The following is a 25287-nucleotide window of genomic DNA, read 5'->3' on the forward strand; positions in this document are numbered from 1 at the left end:
ACAAGACTTTTTGGAATTTTCCCTCCTGCTTTTGCCCACTCTGTTTCTCTCTCTCGCTTCTTCTCATTATTTTCCTGGTCCTGCGAGGAAGCAAATAACAAGATGGGCTGCGCTCTCTCGGTGTTACAGAAATAGAAAGCAAATAAAGCAGAACAAACAGTGATGATCAATGAATTGATAGAAGGCGCACCTTTTCCGATGGAGGATCATCCCCTGTTTCTGTTTCAGAATCTTCAATTTCATAGTGCGACTCTGGTATCGATATGTTCATTATATGCTCTCTGTAATACCCCACAGTGAAGTCCATAACCTTATCGCCAAGGTCGTACACCCCACAAGTTGATGTAGATATCCAGATCCCATCTGATATTCTTAAGACTGATGCATCAAAAATCCCTTCAATTGTTCTGCACCAACACAGCGTCAAAAGGTGCAGAAACTTTAACTCGTCGATGCCCCCGACATCCTGCAGGCTCTCGCACCCTCCAATGTTTAAATGCCTCAACTTCTTCAAGTTCGACAAACCAACTATATATTTCAACGAAATGCAATTTTCAACAGAAAATAGCCACATTGATTCCAACTCGAAACAAATTGAATCTCCTGTAGCACTGGGCACCTACACAGCTGGAGTTTTTGAAGTAGGACTAGGGAGCTTGAGACAAGGGACACTCCTCCCACCATCACTCAACTCGGGAGCTTGTAGCTCATTGCACCCTCCCTCCTCCGACTGACAAACCAGCCTCTCCAAAGATTTGCATTCGGTAATAGATAAGCTCCCCATCAATTTTAAGACACCGAGAAATTGAACTTCAACTAGCTTGTCACAAGAATCCACATCGGCTTCTCTTAGTTTTCTCAAACTTGATGTAATTGATATTCTTGTGACGAGTTCACACCTTGCGATAGTCAACCTTTCCAACTGAGGAAGCCCATCGAGATCTGCTTGTTTCACTCGAATGTTGTCAAGCTTTAGAACTCTCAAGTTTAGCGGAAATTGTTTCAGCGTTTCCAAGTCTAGTCCATAGAGAGTGAGTTCTTCCAGCAGAGAAAGGGCATCCCAATCTGTAGACATTGTGCGGACATTTAAAAGGCACAAGTGCTGCTTCCTCGGTTTGGATAGCCTCCCAATCCATGGCAAGCCGCAAGCTTGAACTACGTATGATTCGTTTTTACCTTCCGAGTCATTGGATAGGAGCAATTCAACTAGATTAGTAAGGTTTGAGAGGTTAGGGACAGTCCGCAACGAGCGAGATCTAAGTTGTAGAGTGGTCAAACTTCCGGGGAGCTTCGGCAACTCTCGGATCTTATGACAATCCTCTAAGTCCAGTGTTTGAAGGCGGCGAAGCTTGCTCATTGCCCCAGGCAATTTCACTATGTTCGTGTGTGATGCATAGAGAGATGACAGACTTTGTAGTCTACCAATGGACTCCGGTAATCTTGTAATGCCTGTGTGTGATACATCCAGCTTCATCAACGACTCTAATTTCGAAATTGAGTCGGGGAGTTCCCTCAAGCTCTTACATCCCTGAAGAGAGAGGTGCTGAAGATTCTTTAGTTCGCCAATTTGTTCGTGCAATTTTTCAAGTGCCTCACAAAACTTAACACTCAAATCAGTCAGCCCTATCAATTTCCCAATAGAGCAATGAATTTCCTTCAAAAATCTGCAAGAAGAAATAGCGAGAACCTTCAATTTCCTTGCCCCCTACAAAAGCCAATGAAACATCGGGACGGAGTATTAGATGTACGTAGAAGAAATAAATATGGATTAGTAGTCCTTTCTTCAAGTATGGATGGTTTAGTACATCGTGTCATGTAATGTCGTATGTGTGATAGAGGTGGTGTGGTGATTAGGCTCCCAACTTGTATCTTTTGTCATTTGGTCCTCTCACTTAAGAGAAAATTAGACAGTAAATTCATTAAATATTGTCAAATTCATTGACTGAGAAAATTAGGCTGTGGGGGATTCTAACATACCTCGATTAGGCTCCTGACGGTGTCATCTGTCAACTCATCGCCAAGAATATCCATCACAACCACGTTTTCTAGATGCAAATTGGTTGCCATAAACTGTGGTTTACGGTTGTGGTTTTTGTTATAGTAATGCAACTTGATCCATCTCAACTCCGACGGACCTGTAAAGTTGCCTTGGAAGCTCACGTCTTGCAACCACAGCAGCCGAAGATGTCGGGACCGTTTCATTTGCTCCTTGATCGGGTTGACTCCATTCATCAATGGTTCTAAATGGAGAGCTTGAATGCTTTCGTTGATCCGCCAATGACATTGAGGAGCGGGAGCAAGAATTTGTCAATATCCGACAAATTTATTTTGCCTAAGAGAAGGAAAATCAAACAGGCGAGTAGCTCCCTCTTCGGGGACGCCATTCCTCAATTAAGAACACGACTACGACCCAAAAAAAAAAAAAATTAAGAACAGGACAATTCAAATTTGGCCATACTTTACCTCTGTTAATCTAAATTCGCGGAAGAAGTAGTAATCAGCCCACAACCTGCTATGCTCTTGATTAGCAATTGCTCTTCCAAGATCTCTAAAGCGGTCATGCATCCGGAACTCATTATTATTTAAAACCTTTATCATGCATCCGTTAATAAGGACATCAATAGCAGACTTTGGGCTAAACCCACAATCTTTCCACATGTAGATTGGATAGGTCCCATCGTAACCGATGAAAAAGCATGCAACATCGAGAAATATCTGTTGTTGACCTGGTTTCAAGGTATTATAGGTAATCCTTAGCTTTCCCAAGACATCGTCATGAGGTGTTTTCATTAGCTCCTCTAGCATCTCTTTCCATATTTCAATGTCTTCCCGACCAAAAAGCGATGAACCTATTGCTTGAAGCGCTAATGGTAGTCCACCCGTTGTAGAGACAATGCACTTTGAAAGAGTATTGTAATCCGGTGGAGGAGAGGTGTCATTGAAGGCATGCCTACTAAAAAGTTGAAGAGCATCTTTGTTGCTCAGCCCCTTCATTTTATAGGGCAAGATTTCATACTTAGCTCCCCTAATAGTCAGAACCCCATTATCCCTAGTGGTAACAAGTATCCTGGTACCGGGATACAAAGAACTCCTTCCGATTAGATTTTGGATTTGGCTGCCATCATCTACATCATCCAAAACAATCGGTACCTTCTTGTTGCAAATTGTATCTCCAATCGCTTTGATCCCATCATCGGTGTTAACAATGTTGCGAGCCCCTCTTGAATTAGAGATATCAGACAATAATTGTTCTTGCAACCTGATTAAGCCCTTGGTTTTTGCCATTTCCCTTACATCATCAAGAAAGCTGCAGTTTTTTCCAAATCGAGGACATAATTGGTTGAAGATTTTTTTGGCAAGTGTTGTTTTACCCATGCCACCCATCCCGCAAATTCCGATAAGCCTCACACCACCAGAGTCGATGTCTAATAAATTATTTATGGCTGCTATTCGATCCTCCATTCCGACTAAATCTTCGGTCACTTCTCTCTGTCTTGTCTTGAGCCTATCCACAACCTCATTAACTACTGACTTGCTTAGATCCCCATCACGCCACAAAGTTGAGCAGTTCGGCGAGAAAAGGTAACAACTTCATATCCTTGCATGTTGACCAACCATATACTAAGTCAACTAATATCCATCTAATTATCTTAAACATTGTCCCCATGGAAACATTAAAATTATGGATGAATGACATAACCATAATATGTAGTGTTGTGCTATGAGATCGACAATTCTTGCACAAGAACAATTCAAATGTATGGACATTTGTCCTTATGTTTATGAGGTAATTTTTTTTTTTTTTTTAGGGTGGGTCAGGCGTCAACAACAACTTATACAATAAAAAGGGCACGAATTGAAACAGGACTCAAATAAGATGGACTAAAGACTAGATTAAAATTCAAAGTTACCCCCAAAAATTCAGGAATATGATGAATGACAAACATGAAGATCCATTACAAGTTTAAGTTGAAGGGACTACAAGTTTAAGTTGAAGGGACAGAGGAGCAGAAATATTTGATCTTTAAATCAAGCGGAAGAATTAAAATACAGATGTGTGATGAGTTACAGCAATATGAGATTTACTTATTTCCTTGGACGTGGAAAAGAACTTAAAAATGCTCTTGCATTCGGTTGCGTAATCAAGTTCTCCGGCATACGTTAGAAATCTTAATATACACTTGGATGGAGTTAGTGTAGAAAAGATGAAGGAAAGCCAAATTTTTATCATGTAAAAGAAATTGGATATCTCATGATATGATAATAAAAACAAAAATAAAAAAAGAACTTGAGACTTTCTATTTCAATTTATGGAAATTGGAGTGGAAACATAATTTTTGCACATTCACGGTCGATTGTTACCCTGTATAATTCTCGGATCCAACCCGCTGATGCCACCAACTTTTTCGAGAGCTCGCTGCCACGTCTCTATATCCTCGGAGCTGAACTTCTTCGTCAAATTCAGCATGTCATTATTGTACAATTGGGTTCTCGGCTTCACATAATCGGGTTTCACATTATAAAAGATGGGCAATATCACCTTCTTATTCCCATCTTCTTCAGGTTTATAGGTGTTCTCCACCATCTTTGCAAGCTCACGGAGGCACCGGTGACTCGAAGCATAGCTTGGGGAGAAAATGGGTATGTAGAGCCTAGAGTCATCGATCGCTCGAAGAAGGTTGCCCCCAATTCTTTCGCCCGGTCAAAGCTCCTCGTTATCGATGAAGACGTGAATCCCGGCCTCAACCAAGGCATTGTAGAGGGTGTCGGTGAATCCACGACGAGTATCTGACCCTCTAAAACTCAAGAACACACGATACTCACCTCCTAATGGATTGCTAGTGCCCGTTCCTGTCTCTGATATCACCATAGTAGCTCGCTTCACACTTAGCGAGGTCACCCCTCTCTCTCTCTCTCTAATCAGCCTTCTTGAAATGCTTTTTCGGCTAGCACATTGCACCGCCACAAGAAGTCGAAGATGGTCTAGAGATCTAGATACAAGTCGGTGACTTTAATATTGCGATCGCGATCGTCGAAATACTATTAATTTGAAAAAGAGTTGAGATATGAGCCATTTGCCCTAAAAAGACGTGTATAGGCTACTTCCTAGCGGGAGCGGCTACCATCATTCAATAAAGTCGATGAATTTTGTCGCGACCTAAAAAATAAACAAGTTAATTTTCGGGCTAATGGATTATCGGGTTAATTAATTAACTAACCTAACTCGGACTCTCCCAAGTCCATACCAAATCGCAACTTAAGGTTCAAATAATTAACATGCAATGTGTTTTGAATTTGGAGTCGCCACTAATCATTTTCGGTAGGTTGATTAGAAACCTAAATAAAATAGCGGGAGAAGACTATCTTATTTCCGCGAACCGGAGATTTTGAATTCGGGGATTTGGTTACGCTAGATTACTCTAACGCCCTTTCGGTACCATTTTCATGAAAAATATTTGATTTGGCAATTTTGATGGATTTTACTTGAAATTCAAAGATGCAATTTTTTGATTTTTTCTTCTTTTTTATGGGGATGTAAAACATTGAACTTTGTACGATATACACCATGGGTGATTTAGAAAGAAAGAAAACGCAGCCAATCACGAGTATTTACAAAAATAAATTAACATGTAATAATGCTAAAATTTGGAACACGTGGCATGTCTAAAATAAACAAACAAATATTCAAACCAAACGATTACATTTTTATAGATCGAGATGGAAAGGGTTACCTTCTATTACACAAAATCTTACTCACGTCCACGTTATGGCTTCCTTCAAGATCTCGGAATTGGAAGAACGTGGCTATCGTCGAAAAAAGGCAAGTAGTGGCGTTGTTGGATGGCGAGAGGCGAAGTACGTGCCGGGACTCGTCGAAGATGATGCTCGACTAAAACTCTTTTCTTCACTCTCAAATTTTCTCTTACGATTTTTCTCAAGAACTCTCTTTTTTCCTCTCTAAAGAATTTCTCTCACAAATTCTCTCAATACTCTTCCACTCTAAAACTCTCTCAATTCTCTTTCACTCTCCCCCTAAAACTCTTCTCAAGAGCTCTCTTTTATAGGCAAAGTTCTCCATCCTTCATTCTTCATCTTCACTTCTTCACCTTCCATTTTCATCTTCTCTTCTTCATCTTCATTTCTTCACCTTCCATTTTCATCTTCCTTCTTCATATTCATCTTCTCTTCTTCATCTTCCCTTCACCATCTTCCTTTCATTATCTTCTCTTCTTTATCTTCTCTTCACCATCTTCCTTTCATTATCTTCTCTTCACCATCTTCCTTTCTCCATCTTCTTTTGGTATTTGCAATGCAGTCCCGAAGTTTCAAGTATTTGCAATACGAGTCCTCGAAGTTTTAAGTATTTGCAATACGGTCCCTGAAGTTTCAAATCTTCTCGGTGTATTTTTCCATCCCGTGCCTAGTCTAGACGCATGCTAAATTAAGTGTTACGCTTGCCCAATTATATGCCAATGCAATGTACGCTAAAAATAAATATGTGAGATGATTTTTTTATAATTTTTATGCAAAAAATAGATTAGTCAAAATTTAGGCGTCAACAGCTGCCCCTATTTGAGTGGAGGCTCGTAGAGGTTCCGCTCAAAGACAAAATTGAACCCTAAATTTTGACAGTGCAAATGATGAATGAACTTTTTGGCGGGAGTTTTAATCCCATTTTTTATGTAATGAAGTGATGCATGATATGCAAGACTGTAAATAACATGTGTCATAATTCCTCTTTTCCATGTTAGAGAAACCTGCACATGGATCGCATACAAGAATACCTGTTTTACCAAATTTCTCGTAAGCTAATGGTTCTCTTAATTTCCAAGTTTCTTTTTGCAGATGCAAGGATTTTAAGGTATCGGTGCCTTATCCGTTACCGGAGACTTCTCCCTAATGCAAGACAGCGCAAGATATGTGTGTCGTTTGAGATCACAAGAGCTACGTCGTTGTGAGTCGAAAGAAGTGGGATCAAGTTCACAAGAGCTACGTCGTTGTGAGTTGATTAAATGTCGAAATCGCCGGTGCATATGTCTTCACGATTCGATAAAGGAGAACCAAAATCATAAGAGCTACGTCGTTATGATTTGGTTTGGATCAAAAATATGGGTGCTTATGTCTTCATGATTTGATAAAGGAGCCGAAAATCATAAGAGCTATGTCATTATGAGCCGACTAAAGGTCAAGATCACCGGTGCATACGTCTTCGTGATCTCGATACCGAACTCATAAGAGCTACGTCGTTATGATTTGAAGAGATGTCAAGATCGCCGGTGCATATGTCTTCACGTCCCGAGATTGAAACCATAAGAGCTACGTCGTTATGATTTGATAAGATGTCAAGATCCGCCAGTGCATATGTCTACACGACTTGACGAAGAGGCATATTGCCCGAATTGAACAATATTTGATAGGAGCACCATCGAATGGAATCGATAAGTACAAAAGGGGCATATTGCTCGAATTGAATCATAACAACTATCATGAGAAGAGTTGTTAATTTGAAAAGGGGTTCGGAAAACTTACCCGGGTTCTCCAAACGATTAATCAAGGAACGAAGCGATTGTCTGTATCGCACGATAGGCATTTGCCAACAAAACTTGCTCATTCAATAATCCTTGGATGAATTTCGAGACCTTGGGAGGGAACTCGAACATCGGGAATGTATTACCTATCATAGAATGTCGGAGGTAACACACACAAACATATTCAACAATGAGTATAATGCAATCACTCATACTATGGTTCATGCATAACCATTCTGTCAAGTTTGCATTACCAATTTTGTCCAGGGAGGTTCTCACATTACGAATACCTCGAATGTGAGCTGAATGGGGGACTTCGGTCCGAAAGGGCTTTCTCTCACTCTCGAGAAAAGCTATTTATCCCTGTCTCGGGATTCAAGAGAAATCACTCAATCTTTCCATCATTGCATTCGATAAGGATCAAAGTAATCTCGCAATTGATACGACCGAGTCGATCCGGAGGTCTTGATTAGGACCGTAATGAGAGCTAGGTCAAAGGTTTACAAAGGGGACTCCGGTTGAGTCAAGGTCTTGAAATGAATTTCTTCATCATTTGCTCCGGATTTACAAGTCAAGAATCCCGCAAAAATGAGAGAGAAATAATCTTGCTCGAACTTCTTCGAGTGATGCTTAAAATCATTTAACTCTACGTTAACTCAAGTGCCCTAATCGAAGAGACTTTGGAGGATTATAACGTAGGCTAGGATTGGGGACCGAGGAACGAAAAGGCTCGTTTTGGCTCGGAAATTAAATGAGAAGGGGCTTGACGTTGGTGATCATCGCCGACTAGTCACCGATCTTGGTCTTGGAAATGTCTTGGTAAAGAATACCATCATTGAATGAGGGATGGTAGTTTTCTACCGAAAATTGCACTTTACAAACCGATTTCTTGGGGAGTCTTCTTCATAACAAGTGTCTGTCAAGGATTTGCAAGAGACACAATGCAAACATGTACATGGAATTTACAACTTAACATGCAAAAATGTACATTCAAAATTCAGAAGTACTTTACAAATGAATGTGCATTGGCCTTACTTTTGGTAGGCACTTTGCTTTTCCTATGCTTGAAATTTTCATATGAGATCGGCCTTTGCTTTTCTTACTCCCGACTCTCATTTTTCTTTTTTTCTTCTTTTTTTCGAGAAGAGATTTCTTTTCCTTTTTCTTTGAGAGCTCTTCGACATCTCTTTATTTTGCTTTTTTTTTTTTTTTCGAGAGCGGGCCCTTCTCCTTTAAGTTGAGTTTGCCTCTTTTTTTTTTTTTTTACAATCCAATGATTTTTAACCATGAATTACAACAAACATAAACATTTACAAAGAAAAATTATGTAAACATAAAAAATCTAGCATACAAGAAATGAGTCCATTCGGAAATTCTCTGTTGACCCGACCATCTCCAATTCTAATCCTTGGGAAAATGGTATCTTCGTCTTTGGAATGAGCAAATGATCACCAACGGGGGTTTAAGAAATGAATTTGCGAGGCTCAAGTGGGCTATGCAAAGAATGAAGTGTATAGATAGAGAAGTGAATGCTCTTCATCATCCTAAGGCACTTGAATTAAAATTCGAGTATAAATGCAAAGAAACACCCGAAGATTAATGTTAGTCCGAGCAAGAAAATTTCTAACCATTTACCTCGTGTTGCTTCTTTGGAATTAACTCGTCCGGACTCCGGTGTGGGGTGGTTCTTGACAGGGGTGAAGAAATGAAACCACCGCTCAAAAGGGGTAATCAATGGATAACCTGTAGTGTTTAGGATAGAAAAATGAACGCCTCCGTCACTTCGGTTATCGTACCTTTCGCGAGAAAACTCTTTACCTCGGGGAATGCAGAATTTTGCCACCGTTCATCTCGCCCGAAAAAATTGGACGTGTTTGGGAAATGATTGCCTTTCATCATCCTGTCATGCCCCATTCCATACATTTGATGTATCTTATGTAGTTCATGTTCCTTATTCGAGTTGGTAAATTAAATACGAGGAACAGTCATGCACAAACTATGCAATGTATGAGTGTTTTCGAGCATATAAAATGTAGCAACTTTTTATCTTGGTGCAAGCACGTAAGAAAATTCTTAAGGGCGTGAATTGTGAGTTGCCCTTGCTCATGCAAATGAGTTGCAAAACTTCATTATCTAGTTTGAGACATGAGATTGTCAAAGGCTCCGGGGAATTTCTCATTTCATTAATTTTTCGGGAGAAGGGATACTTCCCTATCCGGAAAGGCGGTGACCCTCGTAAAAATCAAAAGGGAAAGCGTCAATGTACGTTCTCACGTTCTAAACGAGTTGAAACGATACCGCTTTACCCTTGTACGTATTCCTTGCAAACTTTGAATTGAAAAGATCAATTTATCTCGGATCGGTGTGTGTCCGGGATGTTATCTCTCCGGGTTACGTAACCATCTTGGCTGAGTTTCAATCTAAGACCGAATCGCGAAGCAAAAATTTTTTTATTAATCTTTGTACATTGATGCCAAATCCCGGGATCGAACCGGGATGCCTCGGACCCTTGTCATTCCCCCAACCACTAGGTCGTGGTGATGTTGGCGTCCATGGTTGGTTCGCTTTTTGCTATATTGTTCTCAAAACAGTTGGCAATCCCCCGTCGAGAATAAAATAAGCATAATTTAGAGTTTGAAATGACTAAGAGCCAATTGGGACGATACGGAGTTACCTATCTTTGAGCCCGCTTGGTCTTTTACTCGTATTCTCCCAAGTAAGGCTATTCGGAATTTCTCTTTACGGGCGTTCGAGGCGTCGTCCACAAATTGATTTGCTATAGGCCTAGCTTAGTAAGGAACTTACGCATTTGACAAGAGAGGAGAAAATTCGTCCTTTAACTCTAGGCAAATTCTAGACAGGTTAGAAAGTAAAAAATATCCCACGTAGGGGAACTATACATGGAATTAAAGGAATATTCATGCGAGATTGGTTCCACCTCTCTTCTTGGCCACTTCAACGATCAAGCGATTCTGTCTTGGACTAAACACCAACAATCGTTGTTTGAAGACCCATAATAACTTGCTTCGGATCACGGCTCCGGAGGTCCTTCATTTCCAAACAGGCTCATCAAGGTAGCAAGCTCATCATCAAAGTAATCTTCTGATTTTTCGAGCAATTGATACTCGAATTGGGCATTGTTACTTGCTAACACCGGTGACAGATTGCTCGTGAGCGGTCGACTCCTTAAGCTTGAGCCTCCGTCGTTGCTCGGGAACTTGTAGGGATGATCAACTCGGTGCGCTACTAGAACCACCAGCGGAAGGTTGGTATGACCGTATTCTTGATTGGGAAGTGGCCGGGTACCTTTTGCTCGGTAGGTTTTCCCGGAATTGATCTTCCACCAACTACGGTCCCGGTCGCCTTGGTTCCAAGCCGCATCGTGCTTCCTCGCCTTATCTCTAACCCTTTGAAGGTGATTTGTTACACTTTGCATGGTGAGTCCGTCTATATTCATCATTTTGTGTACGGCCCGGTGGTCGTCTTTGAATTGATTCCTAGTTGTCGAACCGCCTCAATGAATATAGAATGAAGCTTGGCGGACCAAAGGGGCCTTTTCTTTTGGACAAAATCGTCGTCGTCGCCTTGGTCGTGGTTTTTTTGTACAAGTAATTGCTTCCTTACAGCATGCTGCCAAATGTTTTGGAGCACTTGAACGCGATCGGCTTCGCGGGACGTCTCGAGCACCATGCGATATGGCCCTCATTATGAGCTGGCGATCATTACTTGCCGATACTACGATGACCTGTATGTCCAACTCGGAATCAATGATCTTTAAGAGATGAAACCGTCCATGTCGATCCCTACGACGGCCGTGACGACGATGTCAAAATCATATTTGTCTTGCCTCGGTACTTGTAAGGCATCCGTTGCTTTCGCATTAGCAAAAACCCTGTACATGCAACTTCTCAGATAGCAACGAGGATTGAGAGGGAAACGGGGTTGCCATCAATGACCATGACTCTGAGATCTTCAGGATAGGAAGGTTCCCATACTTCCTTTGGAATGAACGTGTTTTTCTTTTAAAACCTTCCATATGTAGATCAAAAATGGTGACGTTTCGACCCGAGACCGAGCTTTAGATGTTCTCGAGACTTGCAAAACAACGCCCGAAAATCACAAAAGTGATGGTGGTCTTTCGTGACGAGTTACGGTGGTCATTTATAAACTTTTTCTGATCTCGTTAGTCTCGCATATAGGTTCTTGCTTTTTCTACGAAAGAGGACAACTTTTTCTCTCCTTTCCGGTCTTAGTGCCTTGGATCCATTTCGTAATAACTCTTGCCTCTCACTCAATCTGTCATCTTTTTCCTTTTCGATATGTAGGAGCCCTCAAATCTTTTCGCTTTCTCTATGAACGAGGCGAGTTATTTCCTTCCTCGAGATCTTTTCGGTTCCCCCCTACGAACAGGCGGTTATTTCCTTCCTCGAGATCTTTTCACTTCCTCCCCGAGGCGGTTATTTCCTCGAATCTTTTTGCTTTCTCTAATAACGAGGCAGCTATTTTTTCTCAAATCTTTTTGCATCTATCTATGTGAAGGCTTTTAATGCTTTTCCTTTCGGCGTTCGGTCAAATCGACAAAGAATTCACGCATTTAAGCATGATGATATTTGCGGATAGTACTTGTTCTTTGCCCCTTGATTAACTCTAGGCGTAAAAGGAAGAATGTCTCACATGGGGACTTTGTAACAAACAAGACATTCATTCACACATGTCTCTACTTCTCTTGAGAATTCATAAGGGCTAGCTAGTAATGCTCAAAAGAGTGATATTTTGAAAGCCCATAATAAAAACTCAAGCTTCATGTAGGCTACTGATTCGGAGTTTCATCGGTGTTGAATTGGCCGATTGTGACATCGGGAAACTCCAATTGTAGTGATGCATGTCACTTCCCTCGAAGGGCATCGGTTACGCCTCCGCAAGGCCGACATTTTCGGGATGTATCCCCAACGAAATCCGATTGTGCGAGAACTTGCTCGGGAGGATGAATCGATAGATGAGCATTTTCAATGCTCGGATGTGGCTCATCAAGGAACATGCCACCAAAGGTAATGGGGTTCTTGCGAGACATGGCAAATAGCGATGTTAAGAGCATCCCTATACCTCTTGATCTCTCGCTCGAAGCTCTTCATTTTCTTCCTTTAGAGACGCAAGTTCATGACTTTCACTTGAACCTTCACTCGGGCCCGCTTGTTTTGAAACCAAAACCCGACCTTCAAGGGCTCCATTCCTAGCTTCCGGCTCAACTCATTTTTTCGTTTCCCGTTCACGTAAGGGCACTCCTTAAAGGCAGCTTCGAGCTCTTTGATTTGATGTTTTCTTTTACGGGGTTGACTACGGCCGCTGCTGCTTTGCTATTGTTGTTCTTGTTATCGAGATCTTGAACTTCACCGCCAAGGGAGTTGGGTTTTACGGCCTGCTCGGATCCGGCCTCGAAATTCAGCCAGTTCATTCTCGGGGATGTCTAAGTTGGTTGCCTCCAATAAGTCTTTGGTAGCCTCCAAACATGTTGGATTGAAATACTTCTTACTTGCCTTTTGTTCACTCTACTCTCCATTTGTATGCTTACTCTCTCCAAATTCTTCGAGTAAACATGCATGTTCCGAGCCTCCCTTTTAACGTGGATGAAAACCACTAAGCCGGTGCTTCTCCCAAGATTTCGTGTTTCCCGCTCTGTCTTCTTCATTTCCTTCTAACATGGTGGGACCCTCAAATCTTTTTCGCGATATGCTTGTCCCTCTTTTAATATGGCGGAACCTTTAAGTCATTTCGCAACTTTTCGAATTTCGTGAGCCTCGAGATGGTAGATCCGTGATTCACGGACGAAACGTCTGTAGTTTTACCCGGATAATTAACTCGGCCCCCACAATAATTATTGCTATGACTTTTTCTCGCCCTTTAAATTAGGATTTAACGCCGAGACGATTATCGCTTCCATATCCTCATCTCCAACCTTCTAAGCACTCTTTCGCATCCACTCTTTTTCAAGCAACTTCAAGAACAATGGCCTCCCTCCCCGCACGCATCTTCTCGGCTGAAGTTTTGGCCAAATGGGAGAAACTTTATAATCTCTTAGGCCAGGGCTACTCTTATATAGCCAACCATCCGGAGGTCGAAACCGAAATCCGTCTCATGTTTACGGATATGGACACCGTTTCTATTCAAGGTACCAAGTTAGAAGAGGAATATAGGATCTTCCCTACCCTCTTCACTAACTTCCCGGAGGCTTACAATCATGCTTATCAAGATGTTACTTTGGCCTATCTTGTGAGGGCACGCTATCGGGATCGGTCGGATAACTTGATGTTGGCCGATCTTGTAGCCGACAATTATAAGAAGGCCCTTGACTACGGTAATGATCAAGTCTCACTTCTTCGATTCGTGAGAGGGGGAACTTGGTGGAACAGCTTGGCCATGTCCCGGACCATCTTCGAGCGCGATCCGCTCGATATTGTTTTGAAATTTCAATGCTCATGGCTGGAAGAAAGGCTGAACGATCGACCCTGGATATAGCCCGCGGGAGAATGTCGATCCATGACTTGGAATCTGCTGCCGAGTATCACGAGGACGGGTGGCCAAGCTTAAAGAGAAATGTGAGCTCCTCCTCTTTAAGGCGGCGGATCTCGATTCTCGAAGCGATCGGTGTAGGCGGAGCATCAACCGTATGGAGAGTCGGTTAAACTCATTTGTGATGCTCATTAGGGCTCGGTTTGGCTTTACGTTCCCACCCCGATGATCCGTTTGTAAGGCTCTCCGATGGATGAAATAAATGCAAGTTTTTACTCATTTGCATTTCGCTTTCGCATTATTCGATCTTCCATATCTTGACGGATTGAAGGGGCTCTTCATTTTACTCATTTCATCTTGGTCGTCATATCTTTTTTTGCAAGATAAGCCTTTTACTCGTGAATATGTAAATCTCACGCTGCGATGGTCATTTCAATTGGGCCGGAGAGACTCCCCATTTGAAACAATCTCTCGGCAAAGATTAGTAGCGAGGAAACAAACGAATGCCCAAATGTGAACAACTCGTGAATGCGTATTAATATTATAACTCGATTATGAAAACATCGAGTGAATCAAGTATAATATTTCTTTACTGAGTCGGAACTAAGCAGGTTGGTGAAGACATGACCGTCCATCTCGGCCATAATCAAAGCACCACCCGGGGAGCACCTTCTTTACTATATATGGACCACCATAGTTTGGAGCGAATTTCCCTTCGGGAGTGGGACTATTGGCAATAATTTTCTCAAGACCAGGTCATTGATCCGAAAATATCGAGGCCGAACTTTTTGTTGAATGATTTAGCAACTCTCTTGATAACATCGGCCATGACATACGGCCTTAAGTCTCTTTTCGTCGATCGATTCAATTGGCTTGCCCTCTGCTTGGATTCATTCGGTTTCCGTCAACTTAGCTTGAGACAAGTATACGTAAGGAAGGAATTTCCTCTTCAACTCGGTAGAAGTGACCTCCATTCCATATACAAGAGAATACGGGGTTGCCCCCAGTAGATGTCCCGGATCGAGGTCCGATACGCCATAAGTGCAAATGGCAACCTCTCATGCCAATCGCGATAATTTTCAGCCGTCTTCGCTAAGATTTTCTTGATGTTCTTATTGGCGGCTTCTCTTGCTCCATTCATCCGAGGACGATATGGGGAAGAGTTCGGATGCTTGATCTTGAATTCTTTGAACAATTCGTCCATTAGCTTGTTGTTCAAGTTTGAGCCATTGTCGGTGATTATGGCTTCGGGTGAACCATATCGAGCGATGATATCTCGACGGATAAATTTCACGATATTTCGTCTTTGTGACCGCTAAATAAGATGCGGCTTCGATTCATTTAGAGAAATAGTCAATTGCTACCAAGATGAATCGATGCCCATTGGATGCTTTAGGATTGATAGGGTGATAACATCAATGTCCCACATAGAAAACGGCCATGGTTCGGATAAGCGATGCAACTCGTTCGGAGAGACATTAATCTTGTCACCATGAATCGACATTTGTGACAACTCCGGACATGCTGAACCGGGTTGGAAGTTCCATCATACTTTTTGAAGTCGGGCATCTTGAACTTTTACGGCACAATGATCTTTGAAAAGACAGACGAGTCAACCCGGGGTATGTTGTGAGTCCCCTCGACCTCTCGGATCCTCTGTTCCATTTGGGCCAATAGCTTGGCCGTATCACCATTCAATCCCGGGGGCCACGGGGCTGGCTTGAGGGATTGGGACTACGGGCGGCGTGTTCGAGCTCACGCCTGTGATGATCACATCCTCTACCGGCATTGTCGGATAGGGAGTAGCTTCCGGGGCTTTATCGAAGTTGTCCGTAGGAGGAACTAGACGAGGAAGCGGCGGGATGGCGGCGGATGATTGAAGTTTGGCGGTGAAGGGCGGCCATAATTTCTTTCATCTTTCGGGACATCATCCCTTCAAAGCGCTCGATCAAGGAGCCAAGTTTCTCGTCTAGGGCAAAGACGACGATAGCGTTGATGTCGGCCATCCTCTTTGCGACCGATCGAGTAATGTGTAGAGGATCCGTGACAAATTACGTCAGCGCAGAACAAACCCAAAATGAGTATAGGGAGCAAGAATAGCGAGCCGGCCCATGACATCCCTCTAGACTCAAACGAACAAAGTGATTATGGCCAAAGGATTGAAACATGTAATTTTCGGTTTGTCCGCTTTTACGAAAAAAAATCGTATTAATCCGTACGTTGATCAAAACATGTCCAAATTTTACGAGCTTATAGTTGAGAAGGTGATGAACAACTTTTATGTTGGCCAATCGGACTAGAAATGCACCGGATCAAATCGGTTTAATGTGTCTCTCCAAAACAATCACGTTCGTAAAACTGTTATAACCGCATGTTGTTGAAAAAACGAAGGGCCATCTTAAATTATGAATTTAATTCTGAAATTTTGCAAGATATTAGTTGAAACATAGGTCTACAACTTTTGTGTTTGGCACTTACTCAAAGCTCGATCGTAGAATTTAGTAAAAATCGCACAACAGAATAAACCAAATCAAAATTGAGGACAATCGATGAAATTGTAAAAACTACGGAAGCAAAGTGCGAAATTGAAAATAAGACAATGAAACTTCTAAACAATCAACCTAAACCATGGACCGGCCCAAAATAAAAATGAGATAACGGGGTACAAGAGACAAGAAATTACCTCTCATACGAAGAAAATGCCAATCACAAAGACATGCGCATGAATTGTGAATTTAAATCTTATTCTATCTATCCAAAAGGCTTTTGCAAAGTGAAATGATGAACGAAATGACATGTCGCGACCTCGCGCGCAATCATCATGACTAGTCGCAACCTCGCGTACAATAGTCATGACTAGTCGAGTCCAATCACTTCGGCTTGGTTCGGTCGACAAGGGCAATTCTCATGCATCGTAGCCTCACGTGTATGAGAACGACCCTTGAGCCATTTTTTGGAAAAATTTTCGGGATCCAGGATGGGATAACCTTTAGCGAAACCTTACCGCCAAGGTTAAAGCACCATCTAAATACCATCTTAAAACTATTAGTGTGACCCGGGTCCCGGTCACGGGTTGTGTGCGATGTAGTGCAAGTACGATAAATCATGCACAACAATTAAAGGCAAACACCGCTTCCATGATTCAAAAGTTAAATCACAATTCCAATTCACCAAGCTCGCCAAAACAAAGGGTTAGTCGATCACTCCTCCCCTTATAACTCCCAATCGCAAAAACATTTAACACCTAAGAATGAGAATTCAACCAAAGTTTACCAAATCAAGTGATTTCTTTTTCATGAAATTATCGGCCTAAGTCCTCTTTGAGTCCCCGAAGGAGTCGCTAAGTTTGTCGCGACCTAAAAAAATAAACAAGTTAATTTTCGGGCTAATGGATTATCGGGTTAATTAATTAACTAACCTAACTCGGACTCTCCCAAGTCCATACCAAATCGCAACTTAAGGTTCAAATAATTAACATGCAATGTGTTTTGAATTTGGAGTCGCCACTAATCATTTTCGGTAGGTTGATTAGAAACCTAAATAAAATAGCGGGAGAAGACTATCTTATTTCCGCGAACCGGAGATTTTGAATTCGGGGATTTGGTTACGCTAGATTACTCTAACGCCCTTTCGGTACCATTTTCATGAAAAATATTTGATTTGGCAATTTTGATGGATTTTACTTGAAATTCAAAGATGCAATTTTTTGATTTTTTCTTCTTTTTTATGGGGATGTAAAACATTGAACTTTGTACGATATACACCATGGGTGATTTAGAAAGAAAGAAAACGCAGCCAATCACGAGTATTTACAAAAATAAATTAACATGTAATAATGCTAAAATTTGGAACACGTGGCATGTCTAAAATAAACAAACAAATATTCAAACCAAACGATTACATTTTTATAGATCGAGATGGAAAGGGTTACCTTCTATTACACAAAATCTTACTCACGTCCACGTTATGGCTTCCTTCAAGATCTCGGAATTGGAAGAACGTGGCTATCGTCGAAAAAAGGCAAGTAGTGGCGTTGTTGGATGGCGAGAGGCGAAGTACGTGCGGGACTCGTCGAAGATGATGCTCGACTAAAACTCTTTTCTTCACTCTCAAATTTTCTCTTACGATTTTTCTCAAGAACTCTCTTTTTTCCTCTCTAAAGAATTTCTCTCACAAATTCTCTCAATACTCTTCCACTCTAAAACTCTCTCAATTCTCTTTCACTCTCCCCCTAAAACTCTTCTCAAGAGCTCTCTTTTATAGGCAAAGTTCTCCATCCTTCATTCTTCATCTTCACTTCTTCACCTTCCATTTTCATCTTCTCTTCTTCATCTTCATTTCTTCACCTTCCATTTTCATCTTCCCTTCTTCATATTCATCTTCTCTTCTTCATCTTCCCTTCACCATCTTCCTTTCATTATCTTCTCTTCTTTATCTTCTCTTCACCATCTTCCTTTCATTATCTTCTCTTCACCATCTTCCTTTCTCCATCTTCTTTTGGTATTTGCAATGCGAGTCCCCGAAGTTTCAAGTATTTGCAATACATCCCTCGAAGTTTTAAGTATTTGCAATACGAGTCCCGAAGTTTCAAATCTTCTCGGTGTATTTTTCCATCCCGTGCCTAGTCTAGACGCATGCTAAATTAAGTGTTCTGCTTGCCCAATTATATGCCAATGCAATGTACGCTAAAAATAAATATGTGAGATGATTTTTTTATAATTTTTATGCAAAAAATAGATTAGTCAAAATTTAGGCGTCAACAAATTTTAAAATAATAAGGTGGAGACCAAATTTTAAAAAAAAAAAAAAAAAAAAAAAAAGGAACGCGTATGGCCGACTTCCCAGCAAGTGCAACTACCATTAGTCGATAATTAAAGTCCGATGTAACTTTTCACATGCCCAATTTCTTTCGAGTTTCTTCTTGTGCTTGTCACATGACTCTGCCTATGTAACAAACAACCTCTGTTCTAAATTCACACCCGAACTTTTGGATTAAAAAAAACAAATGAATCCCAAACATTTAAATCATTTACATTATTCTGAAACCATATCTACGTTGGACATATTTAACACCCCTCTCCAATATTGTAAAAATCACAAATTATGCTTAAAGAATCGCCTCCCGGATGACACGTGGGACTCTAAGCTAAATCTACTTCATATTGCAATTATTGAATTTGCAGCATTCTCCACCAAAATAATAATAATAATACTAATAATAATAATAATACACCACCAAAGTACTGCCTCAGCACATATTCAACAATTCGCCGTGGAGGTGTACCTCTTTTTTTTTTTTTTTTGAGGTGTACCTTTTTCACACGCCCAATTTCTCTCTTCTTCGTGCTTGTCACATAGCTCTCGCCGTTAAGAGTGATCGGTTCTAAAGTAAGTGATTCCTATCTTTATTCTGCTCCGCACACTCAAATTCTATTTTGTAAAACATTTGTGTACCCGATCATTTTCATACTAATCTTTGCTCTGCGAATTAATTGAAAATTTTTCAAAATAACCTATTCATCCCCCCTTGAAGTATATTGTTAGCCCCAACAGTTTACATTTCACGGTCACTCTAGCAAATCTCCAATTCTTATCTTTTATTCCTGTGCATATTTCGATAGTGTCTATAATTGTATGCGTATATTTGAAATACTTATAGACTAAATTTTTTAAGTTAATGGAACAAATTCCTACATCTAGGAGGCTAAATTATCAGAACTGTAAGGTGGTTGACCCAGAAGGATCTGCTGGTGGTTTGGCCATTTTGTGGGACGAAAAAGTGGAACTCGGTTTAGATTTACTAACTGAAAGCTACATAGATCTGAGATGCAGAGATTTACTCAACGGCAAGAGGATGCGAATGACCTTTGTTCATGCCCCCTATAACTTTCGGAAAAAACTTGTGCTCTGGGAGGAACTTCGAGCAATAAGCTCGTCGATTACAATACCTTGGTTTTGCTTGGGTGACTTTAACGAGGTGTTGTATTGTTGGGAAAAGATGGGGAAACCTATGCCTGATAACTACCGAATGACGGCTTTCCGGGATTTCCTAGACACGTGCTCTTTAATGGACATTGACAATAAAGGATGTGCCTTTACTTGGTCTAATAATAGAGATGGGGAAGACAACGTCAGAGAACGGCTTGATAGAGTACTGTGCAACATCAAATGGAGAGTCTTATTCCCTGAAGCCGAAGCCTTTGCTCTCCCTGCCGTAGGGTCTGACCATAGCCCCATTCTTCTGTCTTTAGAGGCAAAGCGGGTCAAACGAAAAAAAGAGTTTAAATTCGAAGCATTTTGGCTTGAGAATGAAGAATGCAGAGAAGTTATAAAGGAAGTGTGGAGTTCTCCAACCCAGGCGGATAAGAATTTAACTGGGAAGCTGCTTGCAATATCTACTGCTTTATCTAAATGGAGTCAAAAAGCATTCGGAAATGGACAAAAAAGAGTTTGTAAGTTAAAAAAGGAGTTACAACAGTACTTGAACAACTGTCATACTCCTTTTGAAAGGAAAAATTGAAAAAATTGCAGGAAGAAATTGAGGCAACGTGGGGACACGAAGAGATGTATTGGGGGTTAAGATCCCGGATAAACTGGCTAAAATGGGGGGATAGAAACACAAAATTTTTTCATGCGACAACGATCCAACGAAGACAAAGGAATAGGATCTCTATGATCAAAGGGGCTGATGAAACCTGGATTAAAGAACCAGGTTTGATTAAGCAAGTTGTATTTATGTTCTTTAGAGATCTTTATCAATCTGAGGGCTCTCGAAACTTCTCCCCCATTTTGGAACAATGTCCCAAGGTAGTTACCGAGGAAATGAACCTCTCCTTAACAACTGAGGTGAGTTTTGATGAAGTTAGAAATGCTGCATTCCAACTTGGGGCTTTGAAAGCACCTGGTCCTGATGGCTTGAATGGCTTATTTTACCAACAAAACTGAGAAGTGCTTAAAACTGATACTTTTCAGGGAGTTAAGGATTTTTTCAGATCAGGAACCATGCTGCCAGATCTTAATAAAACCACGATTTCTCTAATACCAAAGGTCCCAAACCCAGAGAAACTCGACCAATTTCGTCCCATTAGCTTGTGTAACTTTGGATACAAAATTATTGCTAAAGTGCTGGCGAATAGATTGAAGCCACTGCTGCCCGAAGTGATAGCTGCTGAGCAGAGTGCCTTTGTTGGAGGAAGACAAATTCAGGATAACATTTTTGTAGTGCAGGAGGTGTTACACCACCTCAGAATTTGGAAAAGAAAAAGAAGATTCCAAGCAATTCTGAAACTTGATATGAAAAAGGCCTACGATCGTGTGGAATGGGATTTCTTGGAAGCTTGCCTTATTAAAATTGGGTTTGATACAAGATGGGTGGGATGGATAATGCAATGTGTAACTACTACATCGTTTAGCGTCAAAGTAAATGGAGAGCCTCTTCAATTCTTCAAACCATCTCGAGGAATCAGGCAAGGGGATCCTCTCTCTCCATATCTGTTTATCCTAGTGGCCAATGTGTTAACTTCGCTAATGAAGAAAACAGTGGCTGATGGAAGTATTAGGGGGATCAAATTCAACAGATGGTGCCCCACTCTCTCCCATCTACTTTTCGCGGATGACTCATCTTTTTTCTGGATGGGAAAGTTCTTGAATGTGAGAACTTATCATTAATTCTAAACCAATATTGCATGGCTTTTGGACAAGCAGTGAATTTGAATAAATCTGGGATCTTTTTCAGCAGGGATTGTCCTCGGAGCTTAAAGGAAAACATGGCAAGGGAACTGAGAGTTCCTATTTTAGAGAGGACAGGGAAATATCTTGGAATCCCTTCAGATTGGGGAGAATAAAAAAAAACACATGTTTGCCTGGATTCTTGGACGTGTCAACAGTAAGCTAGAATGCTGGAAGGAAAAACTTATGTCGAAAGCAGGTAAAGAAATCCTAATTAAGACAGTGGTACAAGCGCTCCCACAATATGCCATGTCTATTTTCAAGATTCCAGTATCAATTTGCAAGGCTATTGAGCAGAAAATTGCAAGATTCTGGTGGAAGACTAACGAAGCTAAAGCTGGAGTCCACTGGAAAAAGTGGGATTTGCTGAAGTTGAGAAAAGATGAAGGGGGCCTGGGTTTCCGAGACTTGCTAGATTTCAACAAAGCGATGTTGGCCAAACAAGCCTGGCGCTTAAGTATTAACCCTAATTCACTTTGGGGTCAAATCTTCAAAGGCCTCTATTTTCCAAATGGAGATTTCAACATGCAGAAAAAGGGTACCGCCCGTCATGGGGTTGGCAGAGTTTGATGCTGGGAAGGGACTCTATTTCACGTTCTATAATGTGGACCGTAGGAGATGGGACAAAAATAAGAACTAGAAAAGACAAGGGGTTGAAGAAAGGAGTTTTAATTGGCCCTGCGAATAGAAACGAACCTCATCTTGTATCAGGACTTATAAAAAAAGAAGAGGGCTGTTGGAATGCAGATGTTTTGCAGGAACATTTTGATGAGCAAACAGTGTGTGAGATCTTGTCAATTTCGAACTGAAACCGACAAAATTGTGTGGGCTTGCACCAGAGCGGGTAATTACACTGTGAAAATTGGATACCACTTCATTCGAGAAGAAGCAAGTAAACAAATAGAGAACACAGCTTCTTCTTCCTACACCCCCCCTCAATCTCTATGGACAAACATTTGGAAATTGCAGACCCCTCCAAAAATCAAATTCTTTATGTGGAATCTTTGCCAGGGTGCTCTCCCAACAAAGGAAAATCTTTTCAAAAGGAAGATAGTACCTGATCCTTTATGTCCCCTGTGCAAACAGGGTATTGAAACAGCAGAACATGTATGCCTCCTCTGCCCATGGACGAAGGCCGTTTGGGAAAACCCATCGCTGAACCTGCAGATTTCGGATTGGGGATTATCTCGAATTGAAGAGTGGACTTATAACTTATTGAAACACAGAAAAAATGCACTAGATTTGGCTAAGGTAGCCTCGGTTTTATGGAATGTGTGGAAAGCATGAAATGCAGCTGTTTTCAATCAAAAACCAACCAACCCCGACGAGGTTGTAAAGACGGCCCTCATCTCACTGAAAAGCTTTCAAAAATGGAACGGCAAAGCTAGCAGATCTGGATCCGAAGAAGGAAACCCCTCAACTTCCTGGAAAGCTCCCAAAAATCGAAACTTTAAGGTAAATATTGATGGGGCTTATGTACCTAGAGCGTCGGAGGGCTCAATAGCGTGGGTTGTTGTGACTCGGTCGGCCGATTGGTCAGCGGTGACACGAGATCTATAGCTGCCTCATCGGCCCTTGTGGTTGAAGCTCACGCTTTAGCGGAAACCCTCAATTGCATCCTCTGTCCCCGAAGGAATGAAGATGAAGACTTAACTGAGCTTCTCTCTCCTGGCCATTGTACTTTTGAGTTTGAGAGTGACTGCTTGGTCTTAGTGGAAGCTATCTCCAATCCCCACCAGCACTCGTGGGAAGCCCATGTGCCAATCCTTAAGTGCAAAGATATCTTGCTGAATTACCCAAATGCCCAAGTGTCCTATTGCCCTAGAGAATCAAATTCCGTTGCTGACTGGGTGGCTAAAAAACATTGAAAAAGTACCTTACCTTTAAACTGGATTTCCTCCCCTCCCCTTGCTTTGTGGGAGCTATTATGTACTGATGTCCATCCCTCGGGCTTTCTTTCCTGAGTTATTTCAATAAAAAGTTCTTGTTTGGACCAATAAAAAAAATTATGTAAAGGACCCTTCAAATTTTTTTGACAAGTTATATTCCATGATTGTGCATTTAAACTACTAGCACTCAAATTGTAATGTTTTTTAAAAAACTGAGGAACACTTGGTTTTGAACTTCCAATGTGTTGTGGGCGCTCGTTCCTGGAAGTGAGTAGGCACTTAGCAGGGTCTCTCTCTCTCTATTAGGCACTATTGAAATCTTTTTCTTCTAGCACCTTTGCACCGGGTATTGGGGATTTGGATTGCTCGTGCTCCTTTCTCTCTTACATCGCCATGGGAGCACTTAGCAGCAGCCCCCCCTCTCGATCTCAAAATGCTTTTTCATCTAGCACGTTGACCGGCTGGAGGCAATTTCACAAAAAACCAAAGATATTACGCAAATCTCGATACAGGTCAAGAACTTTAATATCGAAGTCGATGACTTTTGAAGACTTATCAGAAGATTGTTGAAATGCTTTTAATTTTACAAAGACTAAAGATATGAGCCAACAACCAATCAATTCAAGAAATTAAAATTGACTTAGATGACCTATAGTCTATAGATTTAAGGAAGTTTTGGAATATTCGGATTTGATTTGGAACCCATGTGATCGGTTCAGACGTTGACAACAATTGTAATACATTATTTCCCGCTTAGATAGAAGTGGTCTCATTATAAAAAAAAAATTGCGAAACATCGACTTTCCCATCATGAACAGAACATGCTATGGCCACGTCAAGGTTTATTATTAGAATACTATTGCAAATTCACTTTGTTTGAATTTGATCCCATGTGCCATCAAAACGCGTATAGGCAACTTCCCAGTAGGTGCAACGTCCAATTTACAGTCAATAAACTTCTCTTTCGAGTTTCATTTTCGTGCTACTGCTTGCCACATGGCTTTGTCTTATATAGACAGCATCTGTTCTGAAATCACTTTTGAACACTCTTGAACTTTTGGATAAATCAAATAAGATTTTAGGAAAATCTGTTAACTTTTGAGCGAAAATGAGTCCAATTGGATATATTGATGAGCTCGGACTTGGGCTCCCTCTTAGTGATCTCATCGGATGAAGGTATCGGACTTCCCAACACAAAAATATTATAGAACAAAAGAAAACGAGAAAACACTCTAATTGATACTACAATGAGAGGTCTACCTTTCGGATATTCTCTACCTTGTTTCTCGTCTCCACTTATCTGGACACCAAACCACGAGCACTCTGTCGTTTCTATTGTGGAATCTCGAGGTCGACGATGCCAATGCTTGATTTTGATGTGGTCGAGTGACATTGATAGAAAATTAGGGTTCGAATTGAGGGAATTGGGGATTCAAATCAACGAAGGGGTTGCAAATTGGGGAGTTAATTAGGGCCTCGCTGTGAATGATCTGAGTCGAATGTGATGTAATTAGGGTTTGATTTTTTTTTTTTTGGTCTATAATTAGGGTTCGAATTGAAGTAGTGTTGATTCTGATGGAATGGGGTCGCGCGAATTGGAGGAGTAATTAGGGTTCCTCTTGGTAAACCGGCAA

The 25287-nt window shown here is 41.2% G+C and overlaps 1 pseudogene; it reads right to left on the bottom strand.

Moving 5' to 3' along the window:
• Positions 1-459: 459 nt before the first annotated feature.
• LOC115725977 overlaps positions 460-25287 on the bottom strand; it is a 36784-nt pseudogene continuing 11956 nt past the window's right edge.

Source organism: Rhodamnia argentea, chromosome 1 (assembly GCF_020921035.1).
Source record: "Rhodamnia argentea isolate NSW1041297 chromosome 1, ASM2092103v1, whole genome shotgun sequence".
NCBI classification, from domain to species: domain Eukaryota; kingdom Viridiplantae; phylum Streptophyta; class Magnoliopsida; order Myrtales; family Myrtaceae; genus Rhodamnia; species Rhodamnia argentea.